The following is an 18,162-nucleotide window of genomic DNA, read 5'->3' as shown; positions in this document are numbered from 1 at the left end:
AAAAAAAAAAAAAGACAGTCTCGACAGTCTCATAGCCCAGGCCAGCCTTGAACTCTTTATGGAGTCAAAGATAACCTTAAACCCCTGCTCCTCCTGCCGCTGCTTTTCAAGTGCTGGGGTGATTACCAGTGTGCACTGCCCGCCTGGGATGCTCAGAGCTTTCATTCCACATGGCTCACATTTTGCCCACTCTCTAGTCGATGGGCATTTGGGCATTTGGGTATTTTTATTCAGCCCAGCAGGTTCTTTGGCTGAGGGTTTTGACTGCCCCATTTTATACCAGAAATCCCTTTGACCTGACGTGAAGTGTCTTTGCTACTTTCCAAGCCCACACCATGGTTTCCTAAAGGCCCCATCCCCCTCTCTTCTCAGCAACAATCCACTCAGATGCTTTCTCATTTGTCTTTGGGAGTCTGCTATCATCCCTCCAACTTGTCTGCCAGGAGACTGCCCCCAGCCAGCCAGCCAGCCAGCTGTGGAAATCAATTTAAATCGAATAGTGGTTTGCTCTCTCCCAAGAGGCGAGGTAATTTTCTGCGATGGGAAGGAGGATAATGAAGGGCGGTTTGGACTTGACCTGGCTCCTCCAGGAAAAAGCTGGGAGTTCCAGAACTCCACTGTCTTGAGTGTTAATTAAAACCACTCCTGGGGTGAAGAACAAGACAGAAGTAAGCCGCAATGGGGCCCAGAGCCCGAACTTTCTGTTCTCTGCTTCCCTTTCCACAGGGTCAGCAAGCTTGTGCTGTTCAGAGTGCTCAGTGTTAGTAGTGTGGCTCCTGGGACATCCACTTTCATATCTGCAGCACCTATGTCCTTGGCCGGGTCATGGCTGGGGGCCCATGGGGGTGCACCACCCAACTCCCTGTACTTATATGGACAGGACTTGATGGCGAAGACAAGGATCTCCATCTCCCAACGTTTAGAAAGCATGTGATGGGAAGATGAGGTGGGGATCAAGGACAGGGACCTGCCTAGGCTACCCCCTGGATGGTATTTAGCCACAGGAGCAGATGAGAATAGAAACGTCAGTGGGATGTGACTGTGCCTTTGACCTGCATGCTTGCTTATTTAGAGTGACTGTCTAGGATTTCCAATGCTCATCTCTCCTTGGGATGCTTGGGGTTGGTGAGGGCCTTAGATGGGTTTGGCTGCTTCTGCTGGCATCCCAGCTTTGTCACTTATCTATGGGACCCTGGTCCTTCACTCTACTGAACCTTGGTGTCTGTACTTTCCCATGAGTGTGTTCTAGGTCTTGCCAGCCACAGAAGTGCCCTGGAATGTGGTTTCCCTGTGATCTGTGAGGCATAAAACCCCCCATTTCTCTGATTCCTTTTGAGGCCCCCGGAAGTGGTCACTACCAGTGCCCACAGGGCCCAGAAGAAAATAATTCAGTTCAAGCCCTTGGAGAAGAGACGCTCACTGTTTGATTCCCTCTGGAAGCAAAGCCTTCATTTTAGCTGGTGCTTATAAATCAAATGCCCAAATACTCAGGAAGATACTTTACAGTCTCGCTAATGAAGCTGAGTGGAGCCGGATTGGAAATAGCTTTTGAGGGCCTAGAAAAGGGAATCTAATGACTCTCCTGTTCTGGCTGTGCTTTTATGGCATTGAGAAGAGCAGTTGGCTCTGCTAAAAAAATAAATAAATAAAAGATTCAGCTTAATGGAAATACCTACCAAGCAGGGGCTGTGACATTCCAGCTTCCTCTGGAGAGTGAGATAGTAACCACAGCTATGTCCTGTTTTATTCATTTAAAAAATAATTTCATCAGTTTTTTTCTTTGACCATTTGATGTGTATGATGTCACTGATTCCACTCACCCCCACCATCTCTTAGCTCTCCCAGATCCCTGTCAAGACCCCTCCTCTCTAAAATTTCCCTTCATGAATTTGTGTCTTTTTGTTTGATTTTGTGACTCGCTGAGTTTAACTAGGGCCACTTGTGTGACCATGGGTTTGGAATTGTCCACTGGAGCCTGGTTACTTCATGTATTTCACTTTGTAACTTACAGATTTGTATTCTTAGCCTTTAAAATCTTAAATATGTAATATACAAATCGAATTTTAATTCATAAAACAGTGGCTACCAAGATTTCCCTGTGAAAATGAAAGTTTCTGTTTTGACGGGTCTTGTTTAATGGACACCGATCATGGCTTGGTGCTGTCCTCAGCCCTTCTTGTGCCTTTTGTTTATTTGTGTGAAGCAGGGTCTCATGTAGCCTAGGCTGGCCCAAAATTCTATATGTAGCTGAGGGCAACCTCAGACTTATGATCTTACCTACTGTCATGTGATACCTCATCTCCATCTTGTGATGCTGATAGAACCCAGGGCCTCCAGCCTGCTAGACAAACACTCCACCAACTGGGTCACATCCCTAGCTCATTCAGTGTCTGCTTTATAGAGACTTTGCACAGTCTTGTGGAACAAATTCTTTCCCCCACCTCCATCTCAAAGGCCGAGAAAGATTGTCACACCAAAGTCATGCACCCAAGGTCATGTGACCTAGAGGTGAAGTAGCCATCTGGCCTCTATGACTCTGTTTTCCCTACTCACCACACTGTTCTGTGAACATAACTTTGCTTTCCAATATGCAGAGTGGCGAATTAGAACAAATGATGCTGAACTGGGGCATTTCTGGTCTCAAAAGTAGAGCAGTTGCTTAAAGGTAATTTATATTGTCTTGTTTATGCATTTTCTAAGATGGTAACACAGGACTCTGCAGGAGAGGCAGGGGTTTTATTTTCTTTGAAAAAACAAAAAACCCTTTCCCCTCTATCTTTTTTGACTCAGCAGTCAGGGATCAAGAGTTGGGCAGAGAAAAAGATTAATATCCGAAAAATGATATCTCTCACATATGTGGGGGCTTCGTGGAAAGAAGTAGAAACCATAGAAGGAAGGAGACCTGGGGGCTTATAGAACATGCAGGGCAGTAACTGAAGAGAAGAGAGTAGACAGAGTGGCTCTGGGGGTAACTGACTGACTGTGGGAACGATGTGGGAAGAGGAGTGAGCCCTGCAGATTCCTGTTGGAGCCTCGTTCATTGATTGGCATTGTCAGTCCCCAGAGATGCAGAGTCCCCTTCTCTCCCTATGGGAGCAGGGACACCGTTCCAGACAGAATTCTGTATCACTTGTATGAAAGTAAGTTTGCACCCTGCTGTAAGACAGAGGAGGGAAGAGTAGGGAGCCTATTAGTTTCAGCTCAAAGATGTCCTCATATGGTAGATGCATTTTTGGGAATCATATCTGAGATACTTTCACTGTATATTACATTTAAACCAGAAAAAAAACGTGATTACACTTCTTCAAACACACTAACTGAAAGGAATCAATTTAGAAGGAAAAAAAACTGTATGGGTTTAAAATGTTCATGGCAGGCTTATTATCTATTGAGTAAAGACTAATGTGTCACTTAGGAAGTAACTAAAAGAAAAGGAGCAAACAGAAAGCCACTCAGACGAAAGCGCCATTCAAAATAACAGGTCGAGAAGCTGGGATGTATGTAGTCTGTAAGTAGAATGCTTGCTTTGAGTGAGCAAAGACCTGGATTCTGTTCCTAACGTCACTTAAGCTAAGCATGGTGCCACATACCTGTAATACCTGTCCACCAGAGATGGAAGCAGGATGATCAGAAGTACAAGGTTCTCCTCAGTTGTATAATGTGTTCCAGGCCAGCCTGGGTCACATGAAACCCTGCCTCAAAAACAAAACCAAAATAAAACAAAGCTCCCCATTGAAGCAACAGGCCAGGAGACTACAGAAAAACCCAGGAAAGTGCCACAACCAGTCACGAGGAAGTATCCAGCAAAGTCAGATGGAGAAAGAGAATCATGCAGCAGGATGAAGGACTGAGGCCAAGGCAGAATCGTTTGTAGGGGACAAAGAAGGGCTGTGGGTGGTTTCTCTCTCCAGACTCTGATGTTTCTTTTCTTTTGTCTTCTTTTTCTTATTTTCTTTATTGTCATTACTTATAGAGAGTTCAGTGAGATGAGTAAAAGTACTAACTTCCAAGCCTGATGACCTGAGATTAATTCCCAGCATCCAGATGGTAGAACTGACTCTAAGTTGTCCTCTGACCTCCACATGCACATGATAACCTTCCCCTCTCCACACACTGGTACACACACAAAAGAAATAAGTAAGAGAAAAAAACCCATAGGGGCATGGGTGGTATAGCTGGAATCAACCAATTCATTCTAAAAAAGAAGGAGGAGGGGGAAGAGAAGGAGGAGGAGGGAGAGAAGGAGGAAGAGGAGGAGGAGGAGGAAGAAGAGGAAGAGGAAGAGGAAGAGGAAGAAGAAGAAGAAGAAGAAGAAAGAAAGAAAGAAAGAAAGAAAGAAAGAAAGAAAGAAAGAAATCAAGCCAAGGTAACATTCTATCACCGTAAAGCAACATTTCTCTACAAAATAAAACAGAAAGGAAGATGAAGCCTCTTCTCTCTCTCCAGAGTGAAACTGTGGGATCTGTACAAAGAAGACAGTTCAGCACTGACAGTGTGCGAACAACAGACGTGATGGGCTCTGGAAACTTAGACAAATCAATGCAGCCAGGCGGCACCGTCTGTCGGCGCTGGCTGAGTCCCATTCATACTGGGTATTCATACTGTCACAGTAACTCGATAATCATGCCATCATCCGTACCTGGTATTCATATGTGACCAACACCTCTTGGCACCACAGAATCACAGGCACCCAAGGAGATGAGGAAACAAAGAGGAGGGAAGTTAACACTTCTAGGCACGACTGGGCATGGTGGTCCTCAGCACTTCACCAGATAACAGAGAGGGAGGCCAAATCCTTTCTCCAGGTAACAGGGGTATGTGCAGTAAACATTGCCATGTGATATCTGCATTTATTTCTTCAAAGCCATTGCTTGGTGGTGCTGGGCTAGGTATTGGGGCTGATCTGAACATGGACTCATCAGAGACAACACAGTGTGGGAAGATTTAGCATCGGTCCTAGTCCCAACCAGCTCTACAGCTTTATCTGAACATTTGTTAAGCAGGAAAGGCTGCATGCAGCCAAGCAGGAAATTGACTGTGATCTCTTTTGAAACCAGACTAGCATTTCAAGAGCCAGCATCTGGGAGGGACCCAGAGATATGGAGTGGGATGGTGCAGCACTGTGCTGAAAGGATGATGGAGGGATGGAGTGGAGGAAGGATGTTCCTCCATAGTTGTGGATCTCAGGTCAGGAGGGTTTGATAGCAGAGGTGGGGCTCAGTGCTGGGATGGGCACAGAGGCCAGGCACAGATGTTTAAGACCAGAAGGAAGGTACTGTCTGTGCCTCACAATGGGGTGTGTCTCTTATATGAGCATCCTTCCTGCGTCCTTAGACTCTTGTAGGCCATCAATGCAAAGTTCTGGGTCCACAGACATAAGCTTATCATAGGAGAAGAGAGACAGGGTTGTTTTAGTGGAGGGGAAGAGAGACAGGGTTGTTTTAGTGGAGGGGAAGAGAGACAGGGTTGTTTTAGTGGAGAAGAGAGACAGGGTTGTTTTAGTGGGTACTAATGTGCAATGGGCATAGTGGAGGGATGGCCCAGTTAGTAAAGCATTTGCTTCACAAACAGGAGGAATTGAGTTTGATGCCCAGAACCCAGGTCAAAATGCCAGGCATGATAGTCCGTGCTTTTAATCCCAGTGCTGGGGAAGTGGAGGCAGGAGTCGTCCCCAGGGCTCACTGGATGGCTAGCCTGCTTAAATAGTGAGCTCTGGTACAGTGAAAGACCCTGCTTCAAAGAAAGTGGTCAGCCTTCTGAAGATGACACACACACACACACACACACACACACACACACACACACACACGTACATGCATAACAAAAAAAGAACGTGAAATGATTGAAGAAAGCAGTTACCTGTTCCCCTCTCATTCCACCACGGATATGAATTAGTAGTGCACAAGTTGAAAATGGTTGAAAAATAACCAGAAAGTAACTGGATGATAAGAATAAAATGAGATGGATTTGATGGGAAGGCTATCTAAATTCGCCAAACAAAAAGGTCCACCCACTTGGTAAGTGATGGAGCACTCCTGAGCTTTCTGGTAGACAAAGCAAAGAGGTGATCCCTCTCTGCTGTCCTGAAAGATGCTCTCAATATCTCCATGAGCAATAAACAAGTTTCATGGAGCTGTTCCTTATAAAGTCTCTTTCCCTGGAGGTCTGCCTCAAAGCGAAGCCACATGAAAGTCACAAATACGTGTGAGCTAACAGATATAGCTGTTGTCATTGAAAGTCACAAATATGTGTGAACTAACAGATACAGCTGTTGTCATTGCAGGATCTTTTACAGCAGGTTAGATGTCCCTTTAATTTAAAATTTTCTGTTTTACTGTTACCATGTGTGTGTTTGCACTAATGTGTGTATGTAGGCATGTATAGGTGTGGTACTGGTGAGTTACACGTGTGGAGGCTGGGGGTTGATGTTGAGTGTCTTCCTCTATCGTTCTCACTCACCACCACCTTGTTTTTGGAGGCAGGGTCTCTCACTGAATCTGGAGCTCACCATTTCAGTTAGCCTGGCTGTCTAGCAAGCCGTTGGGATCTGCCCACACTGGGGTTACAGACTTGCATCGCCATGCCTGGCTTTCAGACCGCTGGTTCTCGAGTTTGCACAGCAAACTCGTTATCCACAGAGCCGTCTTCCCAGCTTTGAATTTCCACTCTCATGGTTGCTCTTCAGCCCAGAGGCTCTTTGCTAAGAAGCCTGTGTTCTGAATCCTGATGGGGGTGGGGCACAGTGTTGACAGCAAATAGAGTGTGGACAGAAGTGCCCTAGAGCCAACTCAGAACATAATGCATTCTCTCCCCAACCCCATCTCTGTCTGACTCTCTCTGTCTCTCTGTCTCGCTGTCTCTGTGTGTGTGTGGGGGAGCTGCACAATTGTGCTTCTGAACACTGGGTACACCTGAGATGTTTGGAACGCAACATGGCACTGGAAACTACATATGAACTGCAGATGGAGAACCATTCAAGCCAGAGGGCTGGCACAGCACAGTTTTACAGATAAACAAGATCCTTGGCTGCATAGTTTACTTCCAATTACACAAGCCCTGCCTTGCACTGCAATACCAATACCCACTGCTCGTTCTTGGTCCAGGCTCCAGTGGGGTAGGAAATTAACTGGATAAGATGATAGAGCAGACGCCGGCTCGGCCAAGGCCGGTTATTGGTATGTCCGTGACCAAGTGAATTACTTCAAAATACGGATGAATATCAGAGAAAAGGTACTTCAGTAAATAATTGCACAGCTGTGCAAGATGGAAAAGCTGTAGTGCAAACCATTAAATAAGAATGAGGGAGAGGGACAGTTATTGGTGTGGAAGGATGTCTATGGAATATTGACAAGTGAAAAGCAGCTTGCAGAATGTGTGTGTGTGTATGTGTGTGTGTGTGTGTGTGTGTGTGTGTGTGAGAGAGAGAGAGAGAGAGAGAGAGAGAGAGAGAGAGAGAGAGAATATGTAGATATAGACACCTACCTGTCAATGTAGAAGGTAGGTATCCTTCGTGAGGTTCTAGATAATTTTTACCTTTTCTCATACGACTGATGCAGTGTTACAGCTTTTAACTTTTTTTCTTTCGGTTGAGCCTGCATGTGTTACAAGTTACATTCATTTAAAATTTGTTTTAAATTTAACTTTTATTTTATGTGTTGGGATGTTTTGCTTGCATGTATATATCTTTACCACATATGTGTCTGGTGTCCAAGGAGGCCAGGAGCAGGGATTGAATCCCCTGAAACTGGAGAGACACATGATCTGACATATGATCTGCCGTGCGGGTACTGAGGCTCAAGTTCTCCTCAAAAGCAGCTGGTCCTCTTAATCACTGAGCGTCTCTCCAGCCCTTAAATTCATTTTTTAAAAAATGTTAATTGATGCATGTAAGATAAGTTATAAAAATAATCTAGGAAGGCTGGGTGTGGTGATGTCAACCCACAGCCTTGGTGTTCCTTAGGCAGAGGCAAAATGGCTGCAAGTTTGAGGCCAGACTACACTACATAATAAGAAATGTCTCCCAAATAAACAAGCAAGCAGGCAAATGAACAAAACAGGTATCAAGGAAACATGCTCATGGTCTAAAACTTGGAAAATAATTATTAAAAACTGGGAAACCAAACTTACATTTTGTACAATTAATATACCCTAAAAAATTAATAAGGATCCTGTCCAGTTTGACACTGAGAGCCCCACAGACAACACTGCCCACCCTGCTGAGTTTTAAAAGAGAATCATTTCTAAGCTGTCTAAATCTCTATGCTTTCCATACCAGAGTGTGCTAAATGGCTTTTGTAGATGCTAGACACCTGGTTTCTTAGCAGTTTCTAAATGTCATTCTCTCGGTGAAACCACACAGAGTAAGGCCAGCTTTTGGCTCCCAAAGAAAAACAGAAACAGAGCTTTCAATTCAAAATTACAAAGCAACGTGAGCTTGAATTTAAAACCCTCAGTATACATGTTCCAGCCACTTCAAAAGATAGTCTTTCCCGCACCTTCCAACTGCCTGTGTGAGAGGTGCCCATGTTACCCAAGTTCATCGTTTAGGGGACTGATTATATATATATATATACATACATATACATACATATACATACATATACATACATACACATACATACACATACATACATATATACATACATATACATGTACACGTACACACACACACACACACATATATATATATATATCTTTACTAATTGGGCTGGGTGTAGTTGGTACACTGTTTGCCTAGCGTGCATGAAGTCTGGGTTCTATTCCAGAACCTGAAAAACAAGTGTGGTAGTGCATGCTTGTAATCTCAGCACTTAGGGGGTGGAGCCAGGACGATCAGGAGATTAAGGTTATCCTCAGCTACATATTGAAATTAAGCTTAGCCTAAACTATACAAAAGCCTAGCTCAAAAACAAAACAAAACAAAACAAAACAATAAGAGAAGAACAGCTGAAGAAGTGGCTCAGCGGTTAAGAAGAGCTTACTGCTGTTGCAGAGGACCCAGGTTCGGTTCCCAACAGTCATGTGGCTGCTCACAACTGTCTATAACTCTTGTTTTAGGGGATCTGAGGTATCTCCTGACCTTCAGAGACTCTTAGATGCACATGGTGTTCGTGTGCATGTACACGCACACACACATACACACACACACACATGGGGGGCAGATTGACTGACAGACAGTGAATATAATAAATGTTAGGGAATGTGAGCTTCAAAACCTCTAGTCACTCCAGTAAAAACTCAGGGACCAGAGGGGAAGCCTGAGATAAATGAAGATCCATGGATGCTGGACCTCAAGACCCACAGGTCAAAAGCAGCCTTCCTTAACCCAGATAGCATGTGTAGACAGTGATGGTGGCACTGATGGTGCATTTAAATAATCCCAAAGTTAACCAAAGTATTCATTGGCAAACTTTACCAACAATGTTCTTTTCTTGAGTTGGTATTCCTATGTAGCCGAAGACAGCCTTAAACACAGGATCCTCCTGCCTCAGCACCCTGAGTCTTGGGATTACAGACATGCATCACCTGCATGGCTCTAAGATACTCTTAAGAAAATAGGAGTGCTGGAAAGGAACTTCCATTCCAGGTTTCAGGGCTGGGGCTGGGGTGCAGCCAGTGGCCGGGAGCTTGCTTGGCATGCATGAGGTTCTGGGCTTCACCATCAGGACTGTGGGGGGTCTAGGAGGTGCTTATCTGATTAGAGGATAAATAGTGAAGCAGGCTCCAAACGAAAAATAGAAATAGATCTGTAAATTCTGTAAACCACAAAGCAATGTGAGCAAAAGTCTAAGGTCTCTGATAAGAAAGAACGACAGGAAAGAGGATGGGTACCTCATTCACTTCAGTTCTCTTAACCTTTGCTGAGTGTTGACGGGCTGTGGTGCCGCTTTACATGCCGGGGACTCAAAAACAGACAAATACTTAAAAGATAAGAGCCTCAGGGGCAGATGAAAACGTAAGCAGTTAAAAAGAAAAGATTAAAAATGTCCATTAAGCACAGACACATGCACACACACACACACATATGCTTAATGGACATTTTTAATACACACACACACACACACACGCCAAAAATCTACTCACTGGTAAATATTTTTTTCTCTTTACAATTACTTCATTTTTTTTTTTTTAGAACAACAAGCTGAGTAGCACATTTCTTTAATTCTTTTAGTTAATACCTCTAATTTAATTCAATGCCCTTGGGAAGCAGAGGCAGGACTCACAGGGAGGGGGTGGGGGAGCAGCGAAGGAGAGAAGCAACTTCTACAAGGTGTCATCTGACCTCTCTTCTGTGCACCATGGCACATGTATGCCTACTACATCCATAAAATAAATAGTTTGTTAATGAATATGTGAAAAACTTCATCTTTTCAAGATTGTACGTGTCTAAAGCTCTCGGTGCTCACGTTGTAGTGTGTCTGAGTGTGAAGGACTTAACACATCTGAGGCATTGGGAAGAGGTGAACTGTGGGCTGTTAGCCTTGGGGAGGAACCTCTATTTCTGTCTTTACAAATCTTTAAATGTTTTTTTTAGACAAGGTCTGAAGAAGCCTCAGTTGTTCTCAAAGTTGCCATACAACTAAGGATGACTGTGCGTGGTCTGTGTGGGGCTGGGGACGAAGCGGGGCTTCAGCTGTGCGGGGCAGCCTTCTACATACTGGGCTTTACCTCAGCCCCACTTATCTTTTGTATGTAATTTTTAAATTTTACCCTGATGGATCCTGTGCCTGAAAATAAGGAGGGTGTTTTAGGAACTGATTATATCACATTTAAAAGTACATTACATCTCATTAAACATACAAACATCTGGCAAACGACGAAGGGGAAAGTCGCATCATGGTGATTAAGATCTGCAGTCCTAATTTTATTCTTTTCGGTCTTAATTTTTTTATATAACAAATAACAGTAGCTTTTATCCATGAGAGGTAAAAATCATTATTATAGCCAGGTGTAGTGGCACATGCTTTTAAACTGAGCACTCAGGAGGTAGAAACAAGGAGATCTCTGTAAGTTTGAAGCAAGCCTGGTCTAGGCAGCAAGTTCCAGACCAGCCAGGACTACACAGTGAGACTGTTTTTAAATATATACATAAAACCTATAAAAGGTCATTACATCCCCGAGGCTCAATGTATCTTCTTCCTTCAACCGCTAAGCATTTTCTTAGGTGAAGTGGCTCTAAACTATAAGCTATGATTCAAGTGTTCATTTAGGATTGCAATGAACAGTCACTGTTTAACCTCTTTTCTAGATTTCGGATGTTCTGCTGCAAACAAAACCACAAATAAAACAAACAAAAAGCCATGTTGAACAAGTAGCTGACCTTGTGATGTGCTCCCACTCTGGGAAAGCTTCAGTAGTTTCTTTTCTTTTTTCTACTTTAATCACACACAAGAACACATTTTTAAAGGTACATGTGCAACCAAACAAAAAATCTATCTACCTTCGATGCAGAAAAATGTAAACACAAAACTGAGTTTGTCTTGTAATTTTTTTCCTCTATGACTTTCTCTTTTTTTTGTCTTTTGACTTTTTAATTGCTTTTAAAAAGAGAATATATTCTAATTTTTGACATCATCTATGCAATATGTCTTGATCTCATCCGTCCTCAGATCATCCTACCCACCCCCAGGGACCCCAGCATGTCACCCACACCCTCCCCTGTTCACATTCTGTTGAAATGCTGCCTTGTTTTCTTGGCTAGATCTTAAGCAGGTACCTGTAGCTACAGGGAATTCATGTGTGCAGCGGCCATGTCACATCCAGAAGGCATCATGTCATAGCACGTTGTCCTCCCCATCCATCCTTCGGCTCTTGCATTCTTTCCATCCCTCTTTGGAACTGGTCCCTCAGTCTCCAGGGAGGGATTTGATATCTATGTCCGGTTTGAGGCTGAACTCTCAATACTCAGTCTTTGACAGTCATGAGTCAATACTCTTTGACTGTTATGAGTCTCTTGGCCGCTGCCCACTGCAGAGAGAAGCTTCTCTGGCCAGGGTTGAGAGCAGCACTAATCTATGCATGGAAACATTTAAGTGTTTAGAAGGCAGGTTAACAGGGTGTCCATTTAGCAAGACAATGGTAGTGGGTTTTCCTTAGGACTGGCAGTTTCTTATGCAATGAAGGGACGTCTATATATAACACCAACAAATGAGAGAGTTTGCCCCAGAGAAATGAAATCTCATCCTGCAGGCTAGGAGAGGGTGTTGGGTCCTTTGACACTAGAGTTACATGTGACTGTGAGTCTCCAGAGTGAGTATGAGTAGCGTCACTCAGACCCTCTGCAAGAACAGAAGGTGCTCATGACCACTGAACCCTCTCCCCAGTCCCTAACTGTCACTCAAAGTGGGTGCGTTTTATTGTATGTATGTTAGATGTCAGCCAAGTTGATTTTTAATTTTTTAAGGTTTTCCCATGTAGGGCCAACTACATAATTAAGATGGTTATAGAGCATGAAATGCAGCTGGAGAGCAGGGGAAGGAGTGAAGCCGTCTACACAGGGCCTGTGTTAGCCCGGGTGGGAGGGCGCTGTGTGTGTGTGTGTGTGTGTGTGTGTGTGTGTGTGTGTGTTTGTGCTTAGCTTACCTCACTTTCTAGCTTGATAGTGTGCTGGTTCTCTCTAAGACATCGAATCTGGCCCCTGTCTTTCATTCCCCCACAGAGCGTTTCATGGAGGCTGTGCCAACCCATCTCCCTACTGAACTTTAGGATGTTTTCTGTTTTGCACCATTGTCAACACCTCCCCTCTCCCACCACCTGCCTCTCACAAACCTAAAAATAAAGAAAGATAAAAAGGCTCCATAAAGAGTGGATTAAGAGTTCAAGGAGGCAGGGGCTGAGGTGATGTGCTGACAGACAGGGACAGGTATAAGTTCTGTCCCACTAAGTTTATTTTAAAATGAGTGATGTAAGTTTTCTGGGTATCAGAATTCTAGCTCACTGAGTTTATTTTGAGAGAATGATGTAAGTTTTATTTTAAAATTTCAGTCTTGAAAATATGAAATTGGACACGCGGTATGAATCATATCCTGCTTCAGCAAGCCTTTAAGACGATGCAGAAAACAGCTTTACAACATGAGGGCCTACGTGCAACTTGCTGTCAGTCAGTGCTGGAGACCAGGGGGCATGAGGCCTCCAGAAGCACCTTCCACCTTCCACACAGCGGAAAAAGGAAGAAAGATGGATGGCCAGGTCCCAGTGATTCAATTTTTTTTTTTTTAGGTTTTTTTTTTTTTTTTTTTTTTTAGTTTTTCGAGACAGGGTTTCTCTGTGTAGTCCTGGCTGTCCTGGAACTCATTCTGTAGACCAGGCTGGCCTCAAACTCAGAAATCTGCCTGCCTCTGCCTCCCAAGTGCTGGAACTAAAGGTGTGTGCCACCACTGCCCGTCTCAAAATTCATTTTTTAAAGAGTCCTAGATAAATTGGGTAGGAACAAATGTTATTGCATGGAGCTTGGGCATGGCTTTTTATGGTACAACAGTAGAACTGATTTCCACTAGTGACTGTGTGGCCATCAAATCCTAAGGTATTTACTGGTCCTGTTGCTTGGTTCCTGACCAATAGCTGAACCTGCAAAAGTGCATTGTTTGGACAGCGTAGTCTCTGGGCTGTGTTTAAGCTCTAAGAATTTAAGAACTCTAAGAAAGCAGTTTGTGCTCTGGTATGCATGACCAGTATCTCCCAGGAGAAGCCATCTTTTAAAATGACTCTAGAGAAGGCAGGCCTCTTACTGAACAAGGACCAGGGACTAGTGGCCCCTCAGTGGGCAGTGGAGTTGGCTGTGGACGTTTTGGGAAGGAACTCTTCCCAGAACCTTTGGTTTCAGTATTTGTGGAGGACAGATGAACATTTGTATAAATCTGTCTATTTGCTTATAAGCACCCTGCAGTGTCCCTGGATGCCTTTCATGGCCCCTTCCCAGGTTCAAACTTCCTGGACTGTAGCAGCCTCAGGGAAGCCAAGCACAGTAAACTGGAAGGGTACTATACCAATGCCAGTCCCACCCTGGTACAAAAGGCTCGAGGACTGGCACATATATCTGTCACCCACTCCATGGTCAACCTGGGCAACTTAGTGAGACTCTATCTCCAAAAACATAAAAATTTTAAAAATGATGGAAAGGCTGAGCTTGGAGCTTAGTGGCGGGCGCTTCCCTGGCATGTGTGGGGACATGGGTTCATCCTCAGCATTGCAAGACAAATGCTCATCTATACATCGATTGGCCTCTGGATTGCCAGTTTGAGGCTTACAGAGGGAAAGGTCTACATGGACTCATATCTCAACTGTAGCCTGTGAGGCTCTCTCAGACCAATGACCTCATCTCCAAAGCTGGGCAAAGTCCTAGAATTTGCCAGCAATCCTTGGGCCTCACCCCCTCCTCTAGAGAGAAGAGAGGGTTATGTGTTCAAAGGCAACTCATTAGGACACTGCATCTCTCCTTGCTGGGCATCTTGGTAACAGTTTCTGTTGATGCTGAGGTGAAGTTGGGTCTGGTAGATCTGAAGCCCCTATGGCAGCTATGTCTGTCTGTCACTCCTGGAAGTGAGGGGTGGGCCTCTGGGGTTGTGTGCCAATGAGCACTTTCTCCTTGACTGCTTAAGATGTTGCCAAAGGTCCCTTTGTAACCCCCCATCCCCCAAGGAAGCCTCTCAGACCGGAGGTGCACTGCACCTACAGATCCAGATCCTGGGGAGGGGGTGGCTGCTAAGATGGTGACGATAAAATTGTTGCAGAACACATAAAGCTTTGCTTTCTGGTCTTTGTGGGGGCACTGTCCTGGTGGAGGAAAATCAGATGTCCTTGAATGGGTGTATTAGAGGGTCCATTGTCTTGCCACACCCTTGGTGTCTGAGAGGGAAGAGAGGCTAACAGTGGTAAGAGAGGAAGTCTCAGACTCAGTCTGGCTGGGTTTGAGTCTTCCTGGGACTAAGAACTATGACTGCCACTGAGGGCTGTTACACAAGCAAGTGAGGGATAGGAAGAACAAGGAGGCCTTGAACATGAGCAGGTGATATATTTGCAAATTCGGTGAAAACTGAGAAGAATGTGGGAACAGGGGTGGGGTAGCTTCTGTTCTGTATGAGTGTGGTACAAAAACCATTTCTCAGCTGGCCATGGCAGCACAGGCCTATACTTTGTAGGCTGAGACAGGGAGGCCTGAGTTAGAGTGAGCCTGGGCCACATAGTGAGATCCTGTCCTCCTCCCCCCCCCCCCCGGTTTGCCTCGGCCTGTGGGATAGTAGCATATGAGTCTCACTCTGCGCCTTTGAAGCTTCACTTCTAATTACAAGATTCTAATTTCATTTCCAAGATGAATTGGTTCATCTTGCTTAATTAAAAAGAGATGAACTTGGGGACCTTCCTGTTCAGATGTATTACTCACAGCTCTGGTGGGGCCTGAGTGCCTATAGGCTGGAGAAGGACACCCAAGGGTGATGTCAGGGAATTTCAAATTGAGAAGAGGGTAGGAAGGTGACAGAGGTGGTGTAGGGTGATGACTCTGGGTTCTTGTTTTAAATTGGGGCAGGAATGAAGGAAGGCAGTGACACTCATTGTGATGTTTGAAAACCTTTTGTGGGGCACAGATGTTCAGGTAGAAGGGTAGCCTATTTATAGAAACACATGTCAAAGGAAGAAACAAGCCTGCTTCTTAAACAAAGAGAGACAATTAACCTAAGACCTTCCCTGGCTGTACATACGGTGGGGTAGATGCCTTGGAGGTCACGTGGGCCAGATGATCCTGGGCAGCCCCACATGGAGGCTAGTCTAGGTTCTTCAATGATACTGAATTTGCTCCCAGTCGCCTGCCCCCATCACTGCCACTCATTTGCACAATTGGAGAACTGAATGCATATTTGTTAAGCAGCATTTCCCCCCCCCCCATAGCTGCCCCTGGACCCTCTCTCTGTTGTTGGATATCTTAAGGTTCCCTAAGGCATTTACCTTTTCCTGTCTCATCCATTTCTTTTACCATGATGCCTCCCAGGTTCATGTAATTGTGAAAGCCAGGAGCATTTTGTGGGGGCCTGAGCATCAAGCATTCAAAGAACTGCCCGGAACACGAGTGGGAAATAACCTGAACCTTTATGTAAGCTCTGCTCATGCAGACAGACATGGAATAGAATCTCATTGTGGACTGTGAACAACTGGCTCCTTCTAGAATGTTCCAAGCAAACAGGACTGGAAAACTGTAGCTTCACCATTGAGAAACTGACAGGAGCAGCCTCAGGCTGGCACACAAGGACAACATCTGTCATAGTGGCTGACTGTGTGTCCCATTGACATGGGTGGAAGATGCCAGTCGTCCCTAGGTTTTGGACCCAGACTCTTGGTGTAAGGATTGGAAAAAAGATCAGACTGATTGCTATTGGCCTTGATTTCTCCATCCCCTTCCTCAGCTCTCAAGGGCTGGGATTATAGGCTTGTACTTCCGTGCCTGGCTGCTATTCCTTTAATTGTGATAAATTCATGTTGCTTGTGCAAGTGGTACATAACAGGAAAGTGAGCCCAGGGTGTAGGGAAATTTTCCATGCCATCTATGAAAATCTTAAAATAATTTTAAAAAAATAAGTTGTTTTAAAGGGAAATATGGCCTGAGGCAGATGGAGAGAAAGCTGCGCTGGTGGGCAGAAGGGAGCAGAGCCAGCTGGAGCCAGGAGTCAGGGCAAACTTTTGAAGCTCAGTTTTCTTGAGTGTGATTTGTGTGGGCTGCCCCTTGTCTCCTGGAGCTGTTGATTTTCTCTCTTCCTACCCAGCTCTTCATCTACCTCTGAGATATGTACTAGCCTCAAGGTCAGCACCTCAGACTTCTGGGACCCCAGGAATGTAGGATTCAGAGAGGTCAGTTCTGCTGGAGACAGTTCCACACCAAAGATGCTCAGAGGACGACTTTTCCAAGGACACAGTCCCTGTCTTCTAGGTTCCTGAACTCCACATGGAACTGATGTCAACAGCACATGCTGAGAGCTCCTGAAAAGAACATTCTAGAATCCACAGCCACTGAACAGGACTCTAGTGGAAAAGCAATGCCCTGAGTGTTTGCCTGTCTATTTTTGAGGCAGGGTCTCCTCCCATCCAGGCTGGCCTTGAACTCACTATATAGTTTTGTATGATCCTGAACCTGTCATCCTCCTGCCTCAGCTTCCTGAATGTTAAGATAACTGGTGTTTTTTCTAAAAGCAAGAATATTTTTTTACACACTCCAGCACACCTTTGGAGTATGAAACTTGACCCTGATTGTTCCCTGTTACATGACCTGTAGACCTCACCCTGTTTGTACCTGCCCATTAATGGCTTCTTAGCAAAGGAAAACCTTGTTCCATGGTTACTTCTCTCAGGCCCCTCTGAAAGGAAGCTGCCCTTGAGTCTTTGTATTTTATCTTTCAATAAACACATGTCAGATGCTTCGTAAAATGCTAAAGATCCCATTGAAAATAAATTTATTTTTACTTTATTTTCTACAAAATGAGTTTAAGGAAAATCTAGTAAGGGGCCCAGAGGAACAAGCAGTTCATAGATAAAATCTTGAAGACACATGAGGAAAATGGCCCAAGGAAGTGCTTTGAATCAATGGTATTCTGCCCTGTGTCCTTACCTCACTAGAGTGGTTGACAGAGAAACAAGGAGCTGACACTGTGAATGTCCTACACTGTGAGCAGGGAGCCCATCTCAGAGATGGAAGATTGCATCTCATTGTGCTAGGTTCTCCCCTAGCTGCTCTGGGTGGCAGGGATGTGCCCCTAGATGGGGGCGAGGCTGAACATGAACTTTAACAGTCAGTCTTAAGGGAGCCAGCTGTGACATCAGGCTTCGAGTCAGACAAGTAGGGAAAGCCAAGTAGGAACAAGCAGTTCTCAGAAGCCCCTGGCAAAATCACTCAGAGTCTTCACAGGGCAGGACCTAGAGCCAGTGTCACTGCTATCATCCTCTCTAGAGAGCTCGCTACTGCCAGAGCCTTGGCTGCTCCCATTAACAGGGCAACCTGGCTGCTGAGGCTCTGCACTGACTGTACCCACTATGCATATGTGTGTGTGTGTGTGTGTGTGTGTGTGTGTGTGCGTGTGTGTGTGCGTGTGTGTGTGTGTACGGCTGGCCTTAGGCCCCAAGAGAGTTGGCTTGCTCTTGATGAAGGATAGTCCTGTAGAGTACAGGCCTCCCTGTCGGATG

The 18,162-nt window shown here is 45.0% G+C and overlaps 1 long non-coding RNA gene across 1 annotated transcript in view; it reads left to right on the top strand.

Annotated features, from left to right (window-relative positions):
• Positions 1 to 16,253, top strand: part of LOC114629484 — a 39,440-nt gene extending 23,187 nt beyond the window's left edge. Inside the window, exons 2-3 of the long non-coding RNA XR_003712674.1 lie at positions 12,985 to 13,188; positions 15,983 to 16,253. This is a non-coding gene — a long non-coding RNA (uncharacterized LOC114629484). The remainder of the gene's footprint in view (positions 1 to 12,984; positions 13,189 to 15,982) is intronic.
• Positions 16,254 to 18,162: the final 1,909 nt, after the last annotated feature.

The sequence above is a fragment of the Grammomys surdaster genome, unplaced genomic scaffold (assembly GCF_004785775.1).
Source record: "Grammomys surdaster isolate TR1022 unplaced genomic scaffold, NIH_TR_1.0 310, whole genome shotgun sequence".
In the NCBI taxonomy this organism is placed as follows: Eukaryota; Metazoa; Chordata; class Mammalia; order Rodentia; family Muridae; genus Grammomys; species Grammomys surdaster.
Note: the sequence above shows the minus strand (reverse complement) of the source record. Positions and strands in the feature narration are given on the sequence as shown.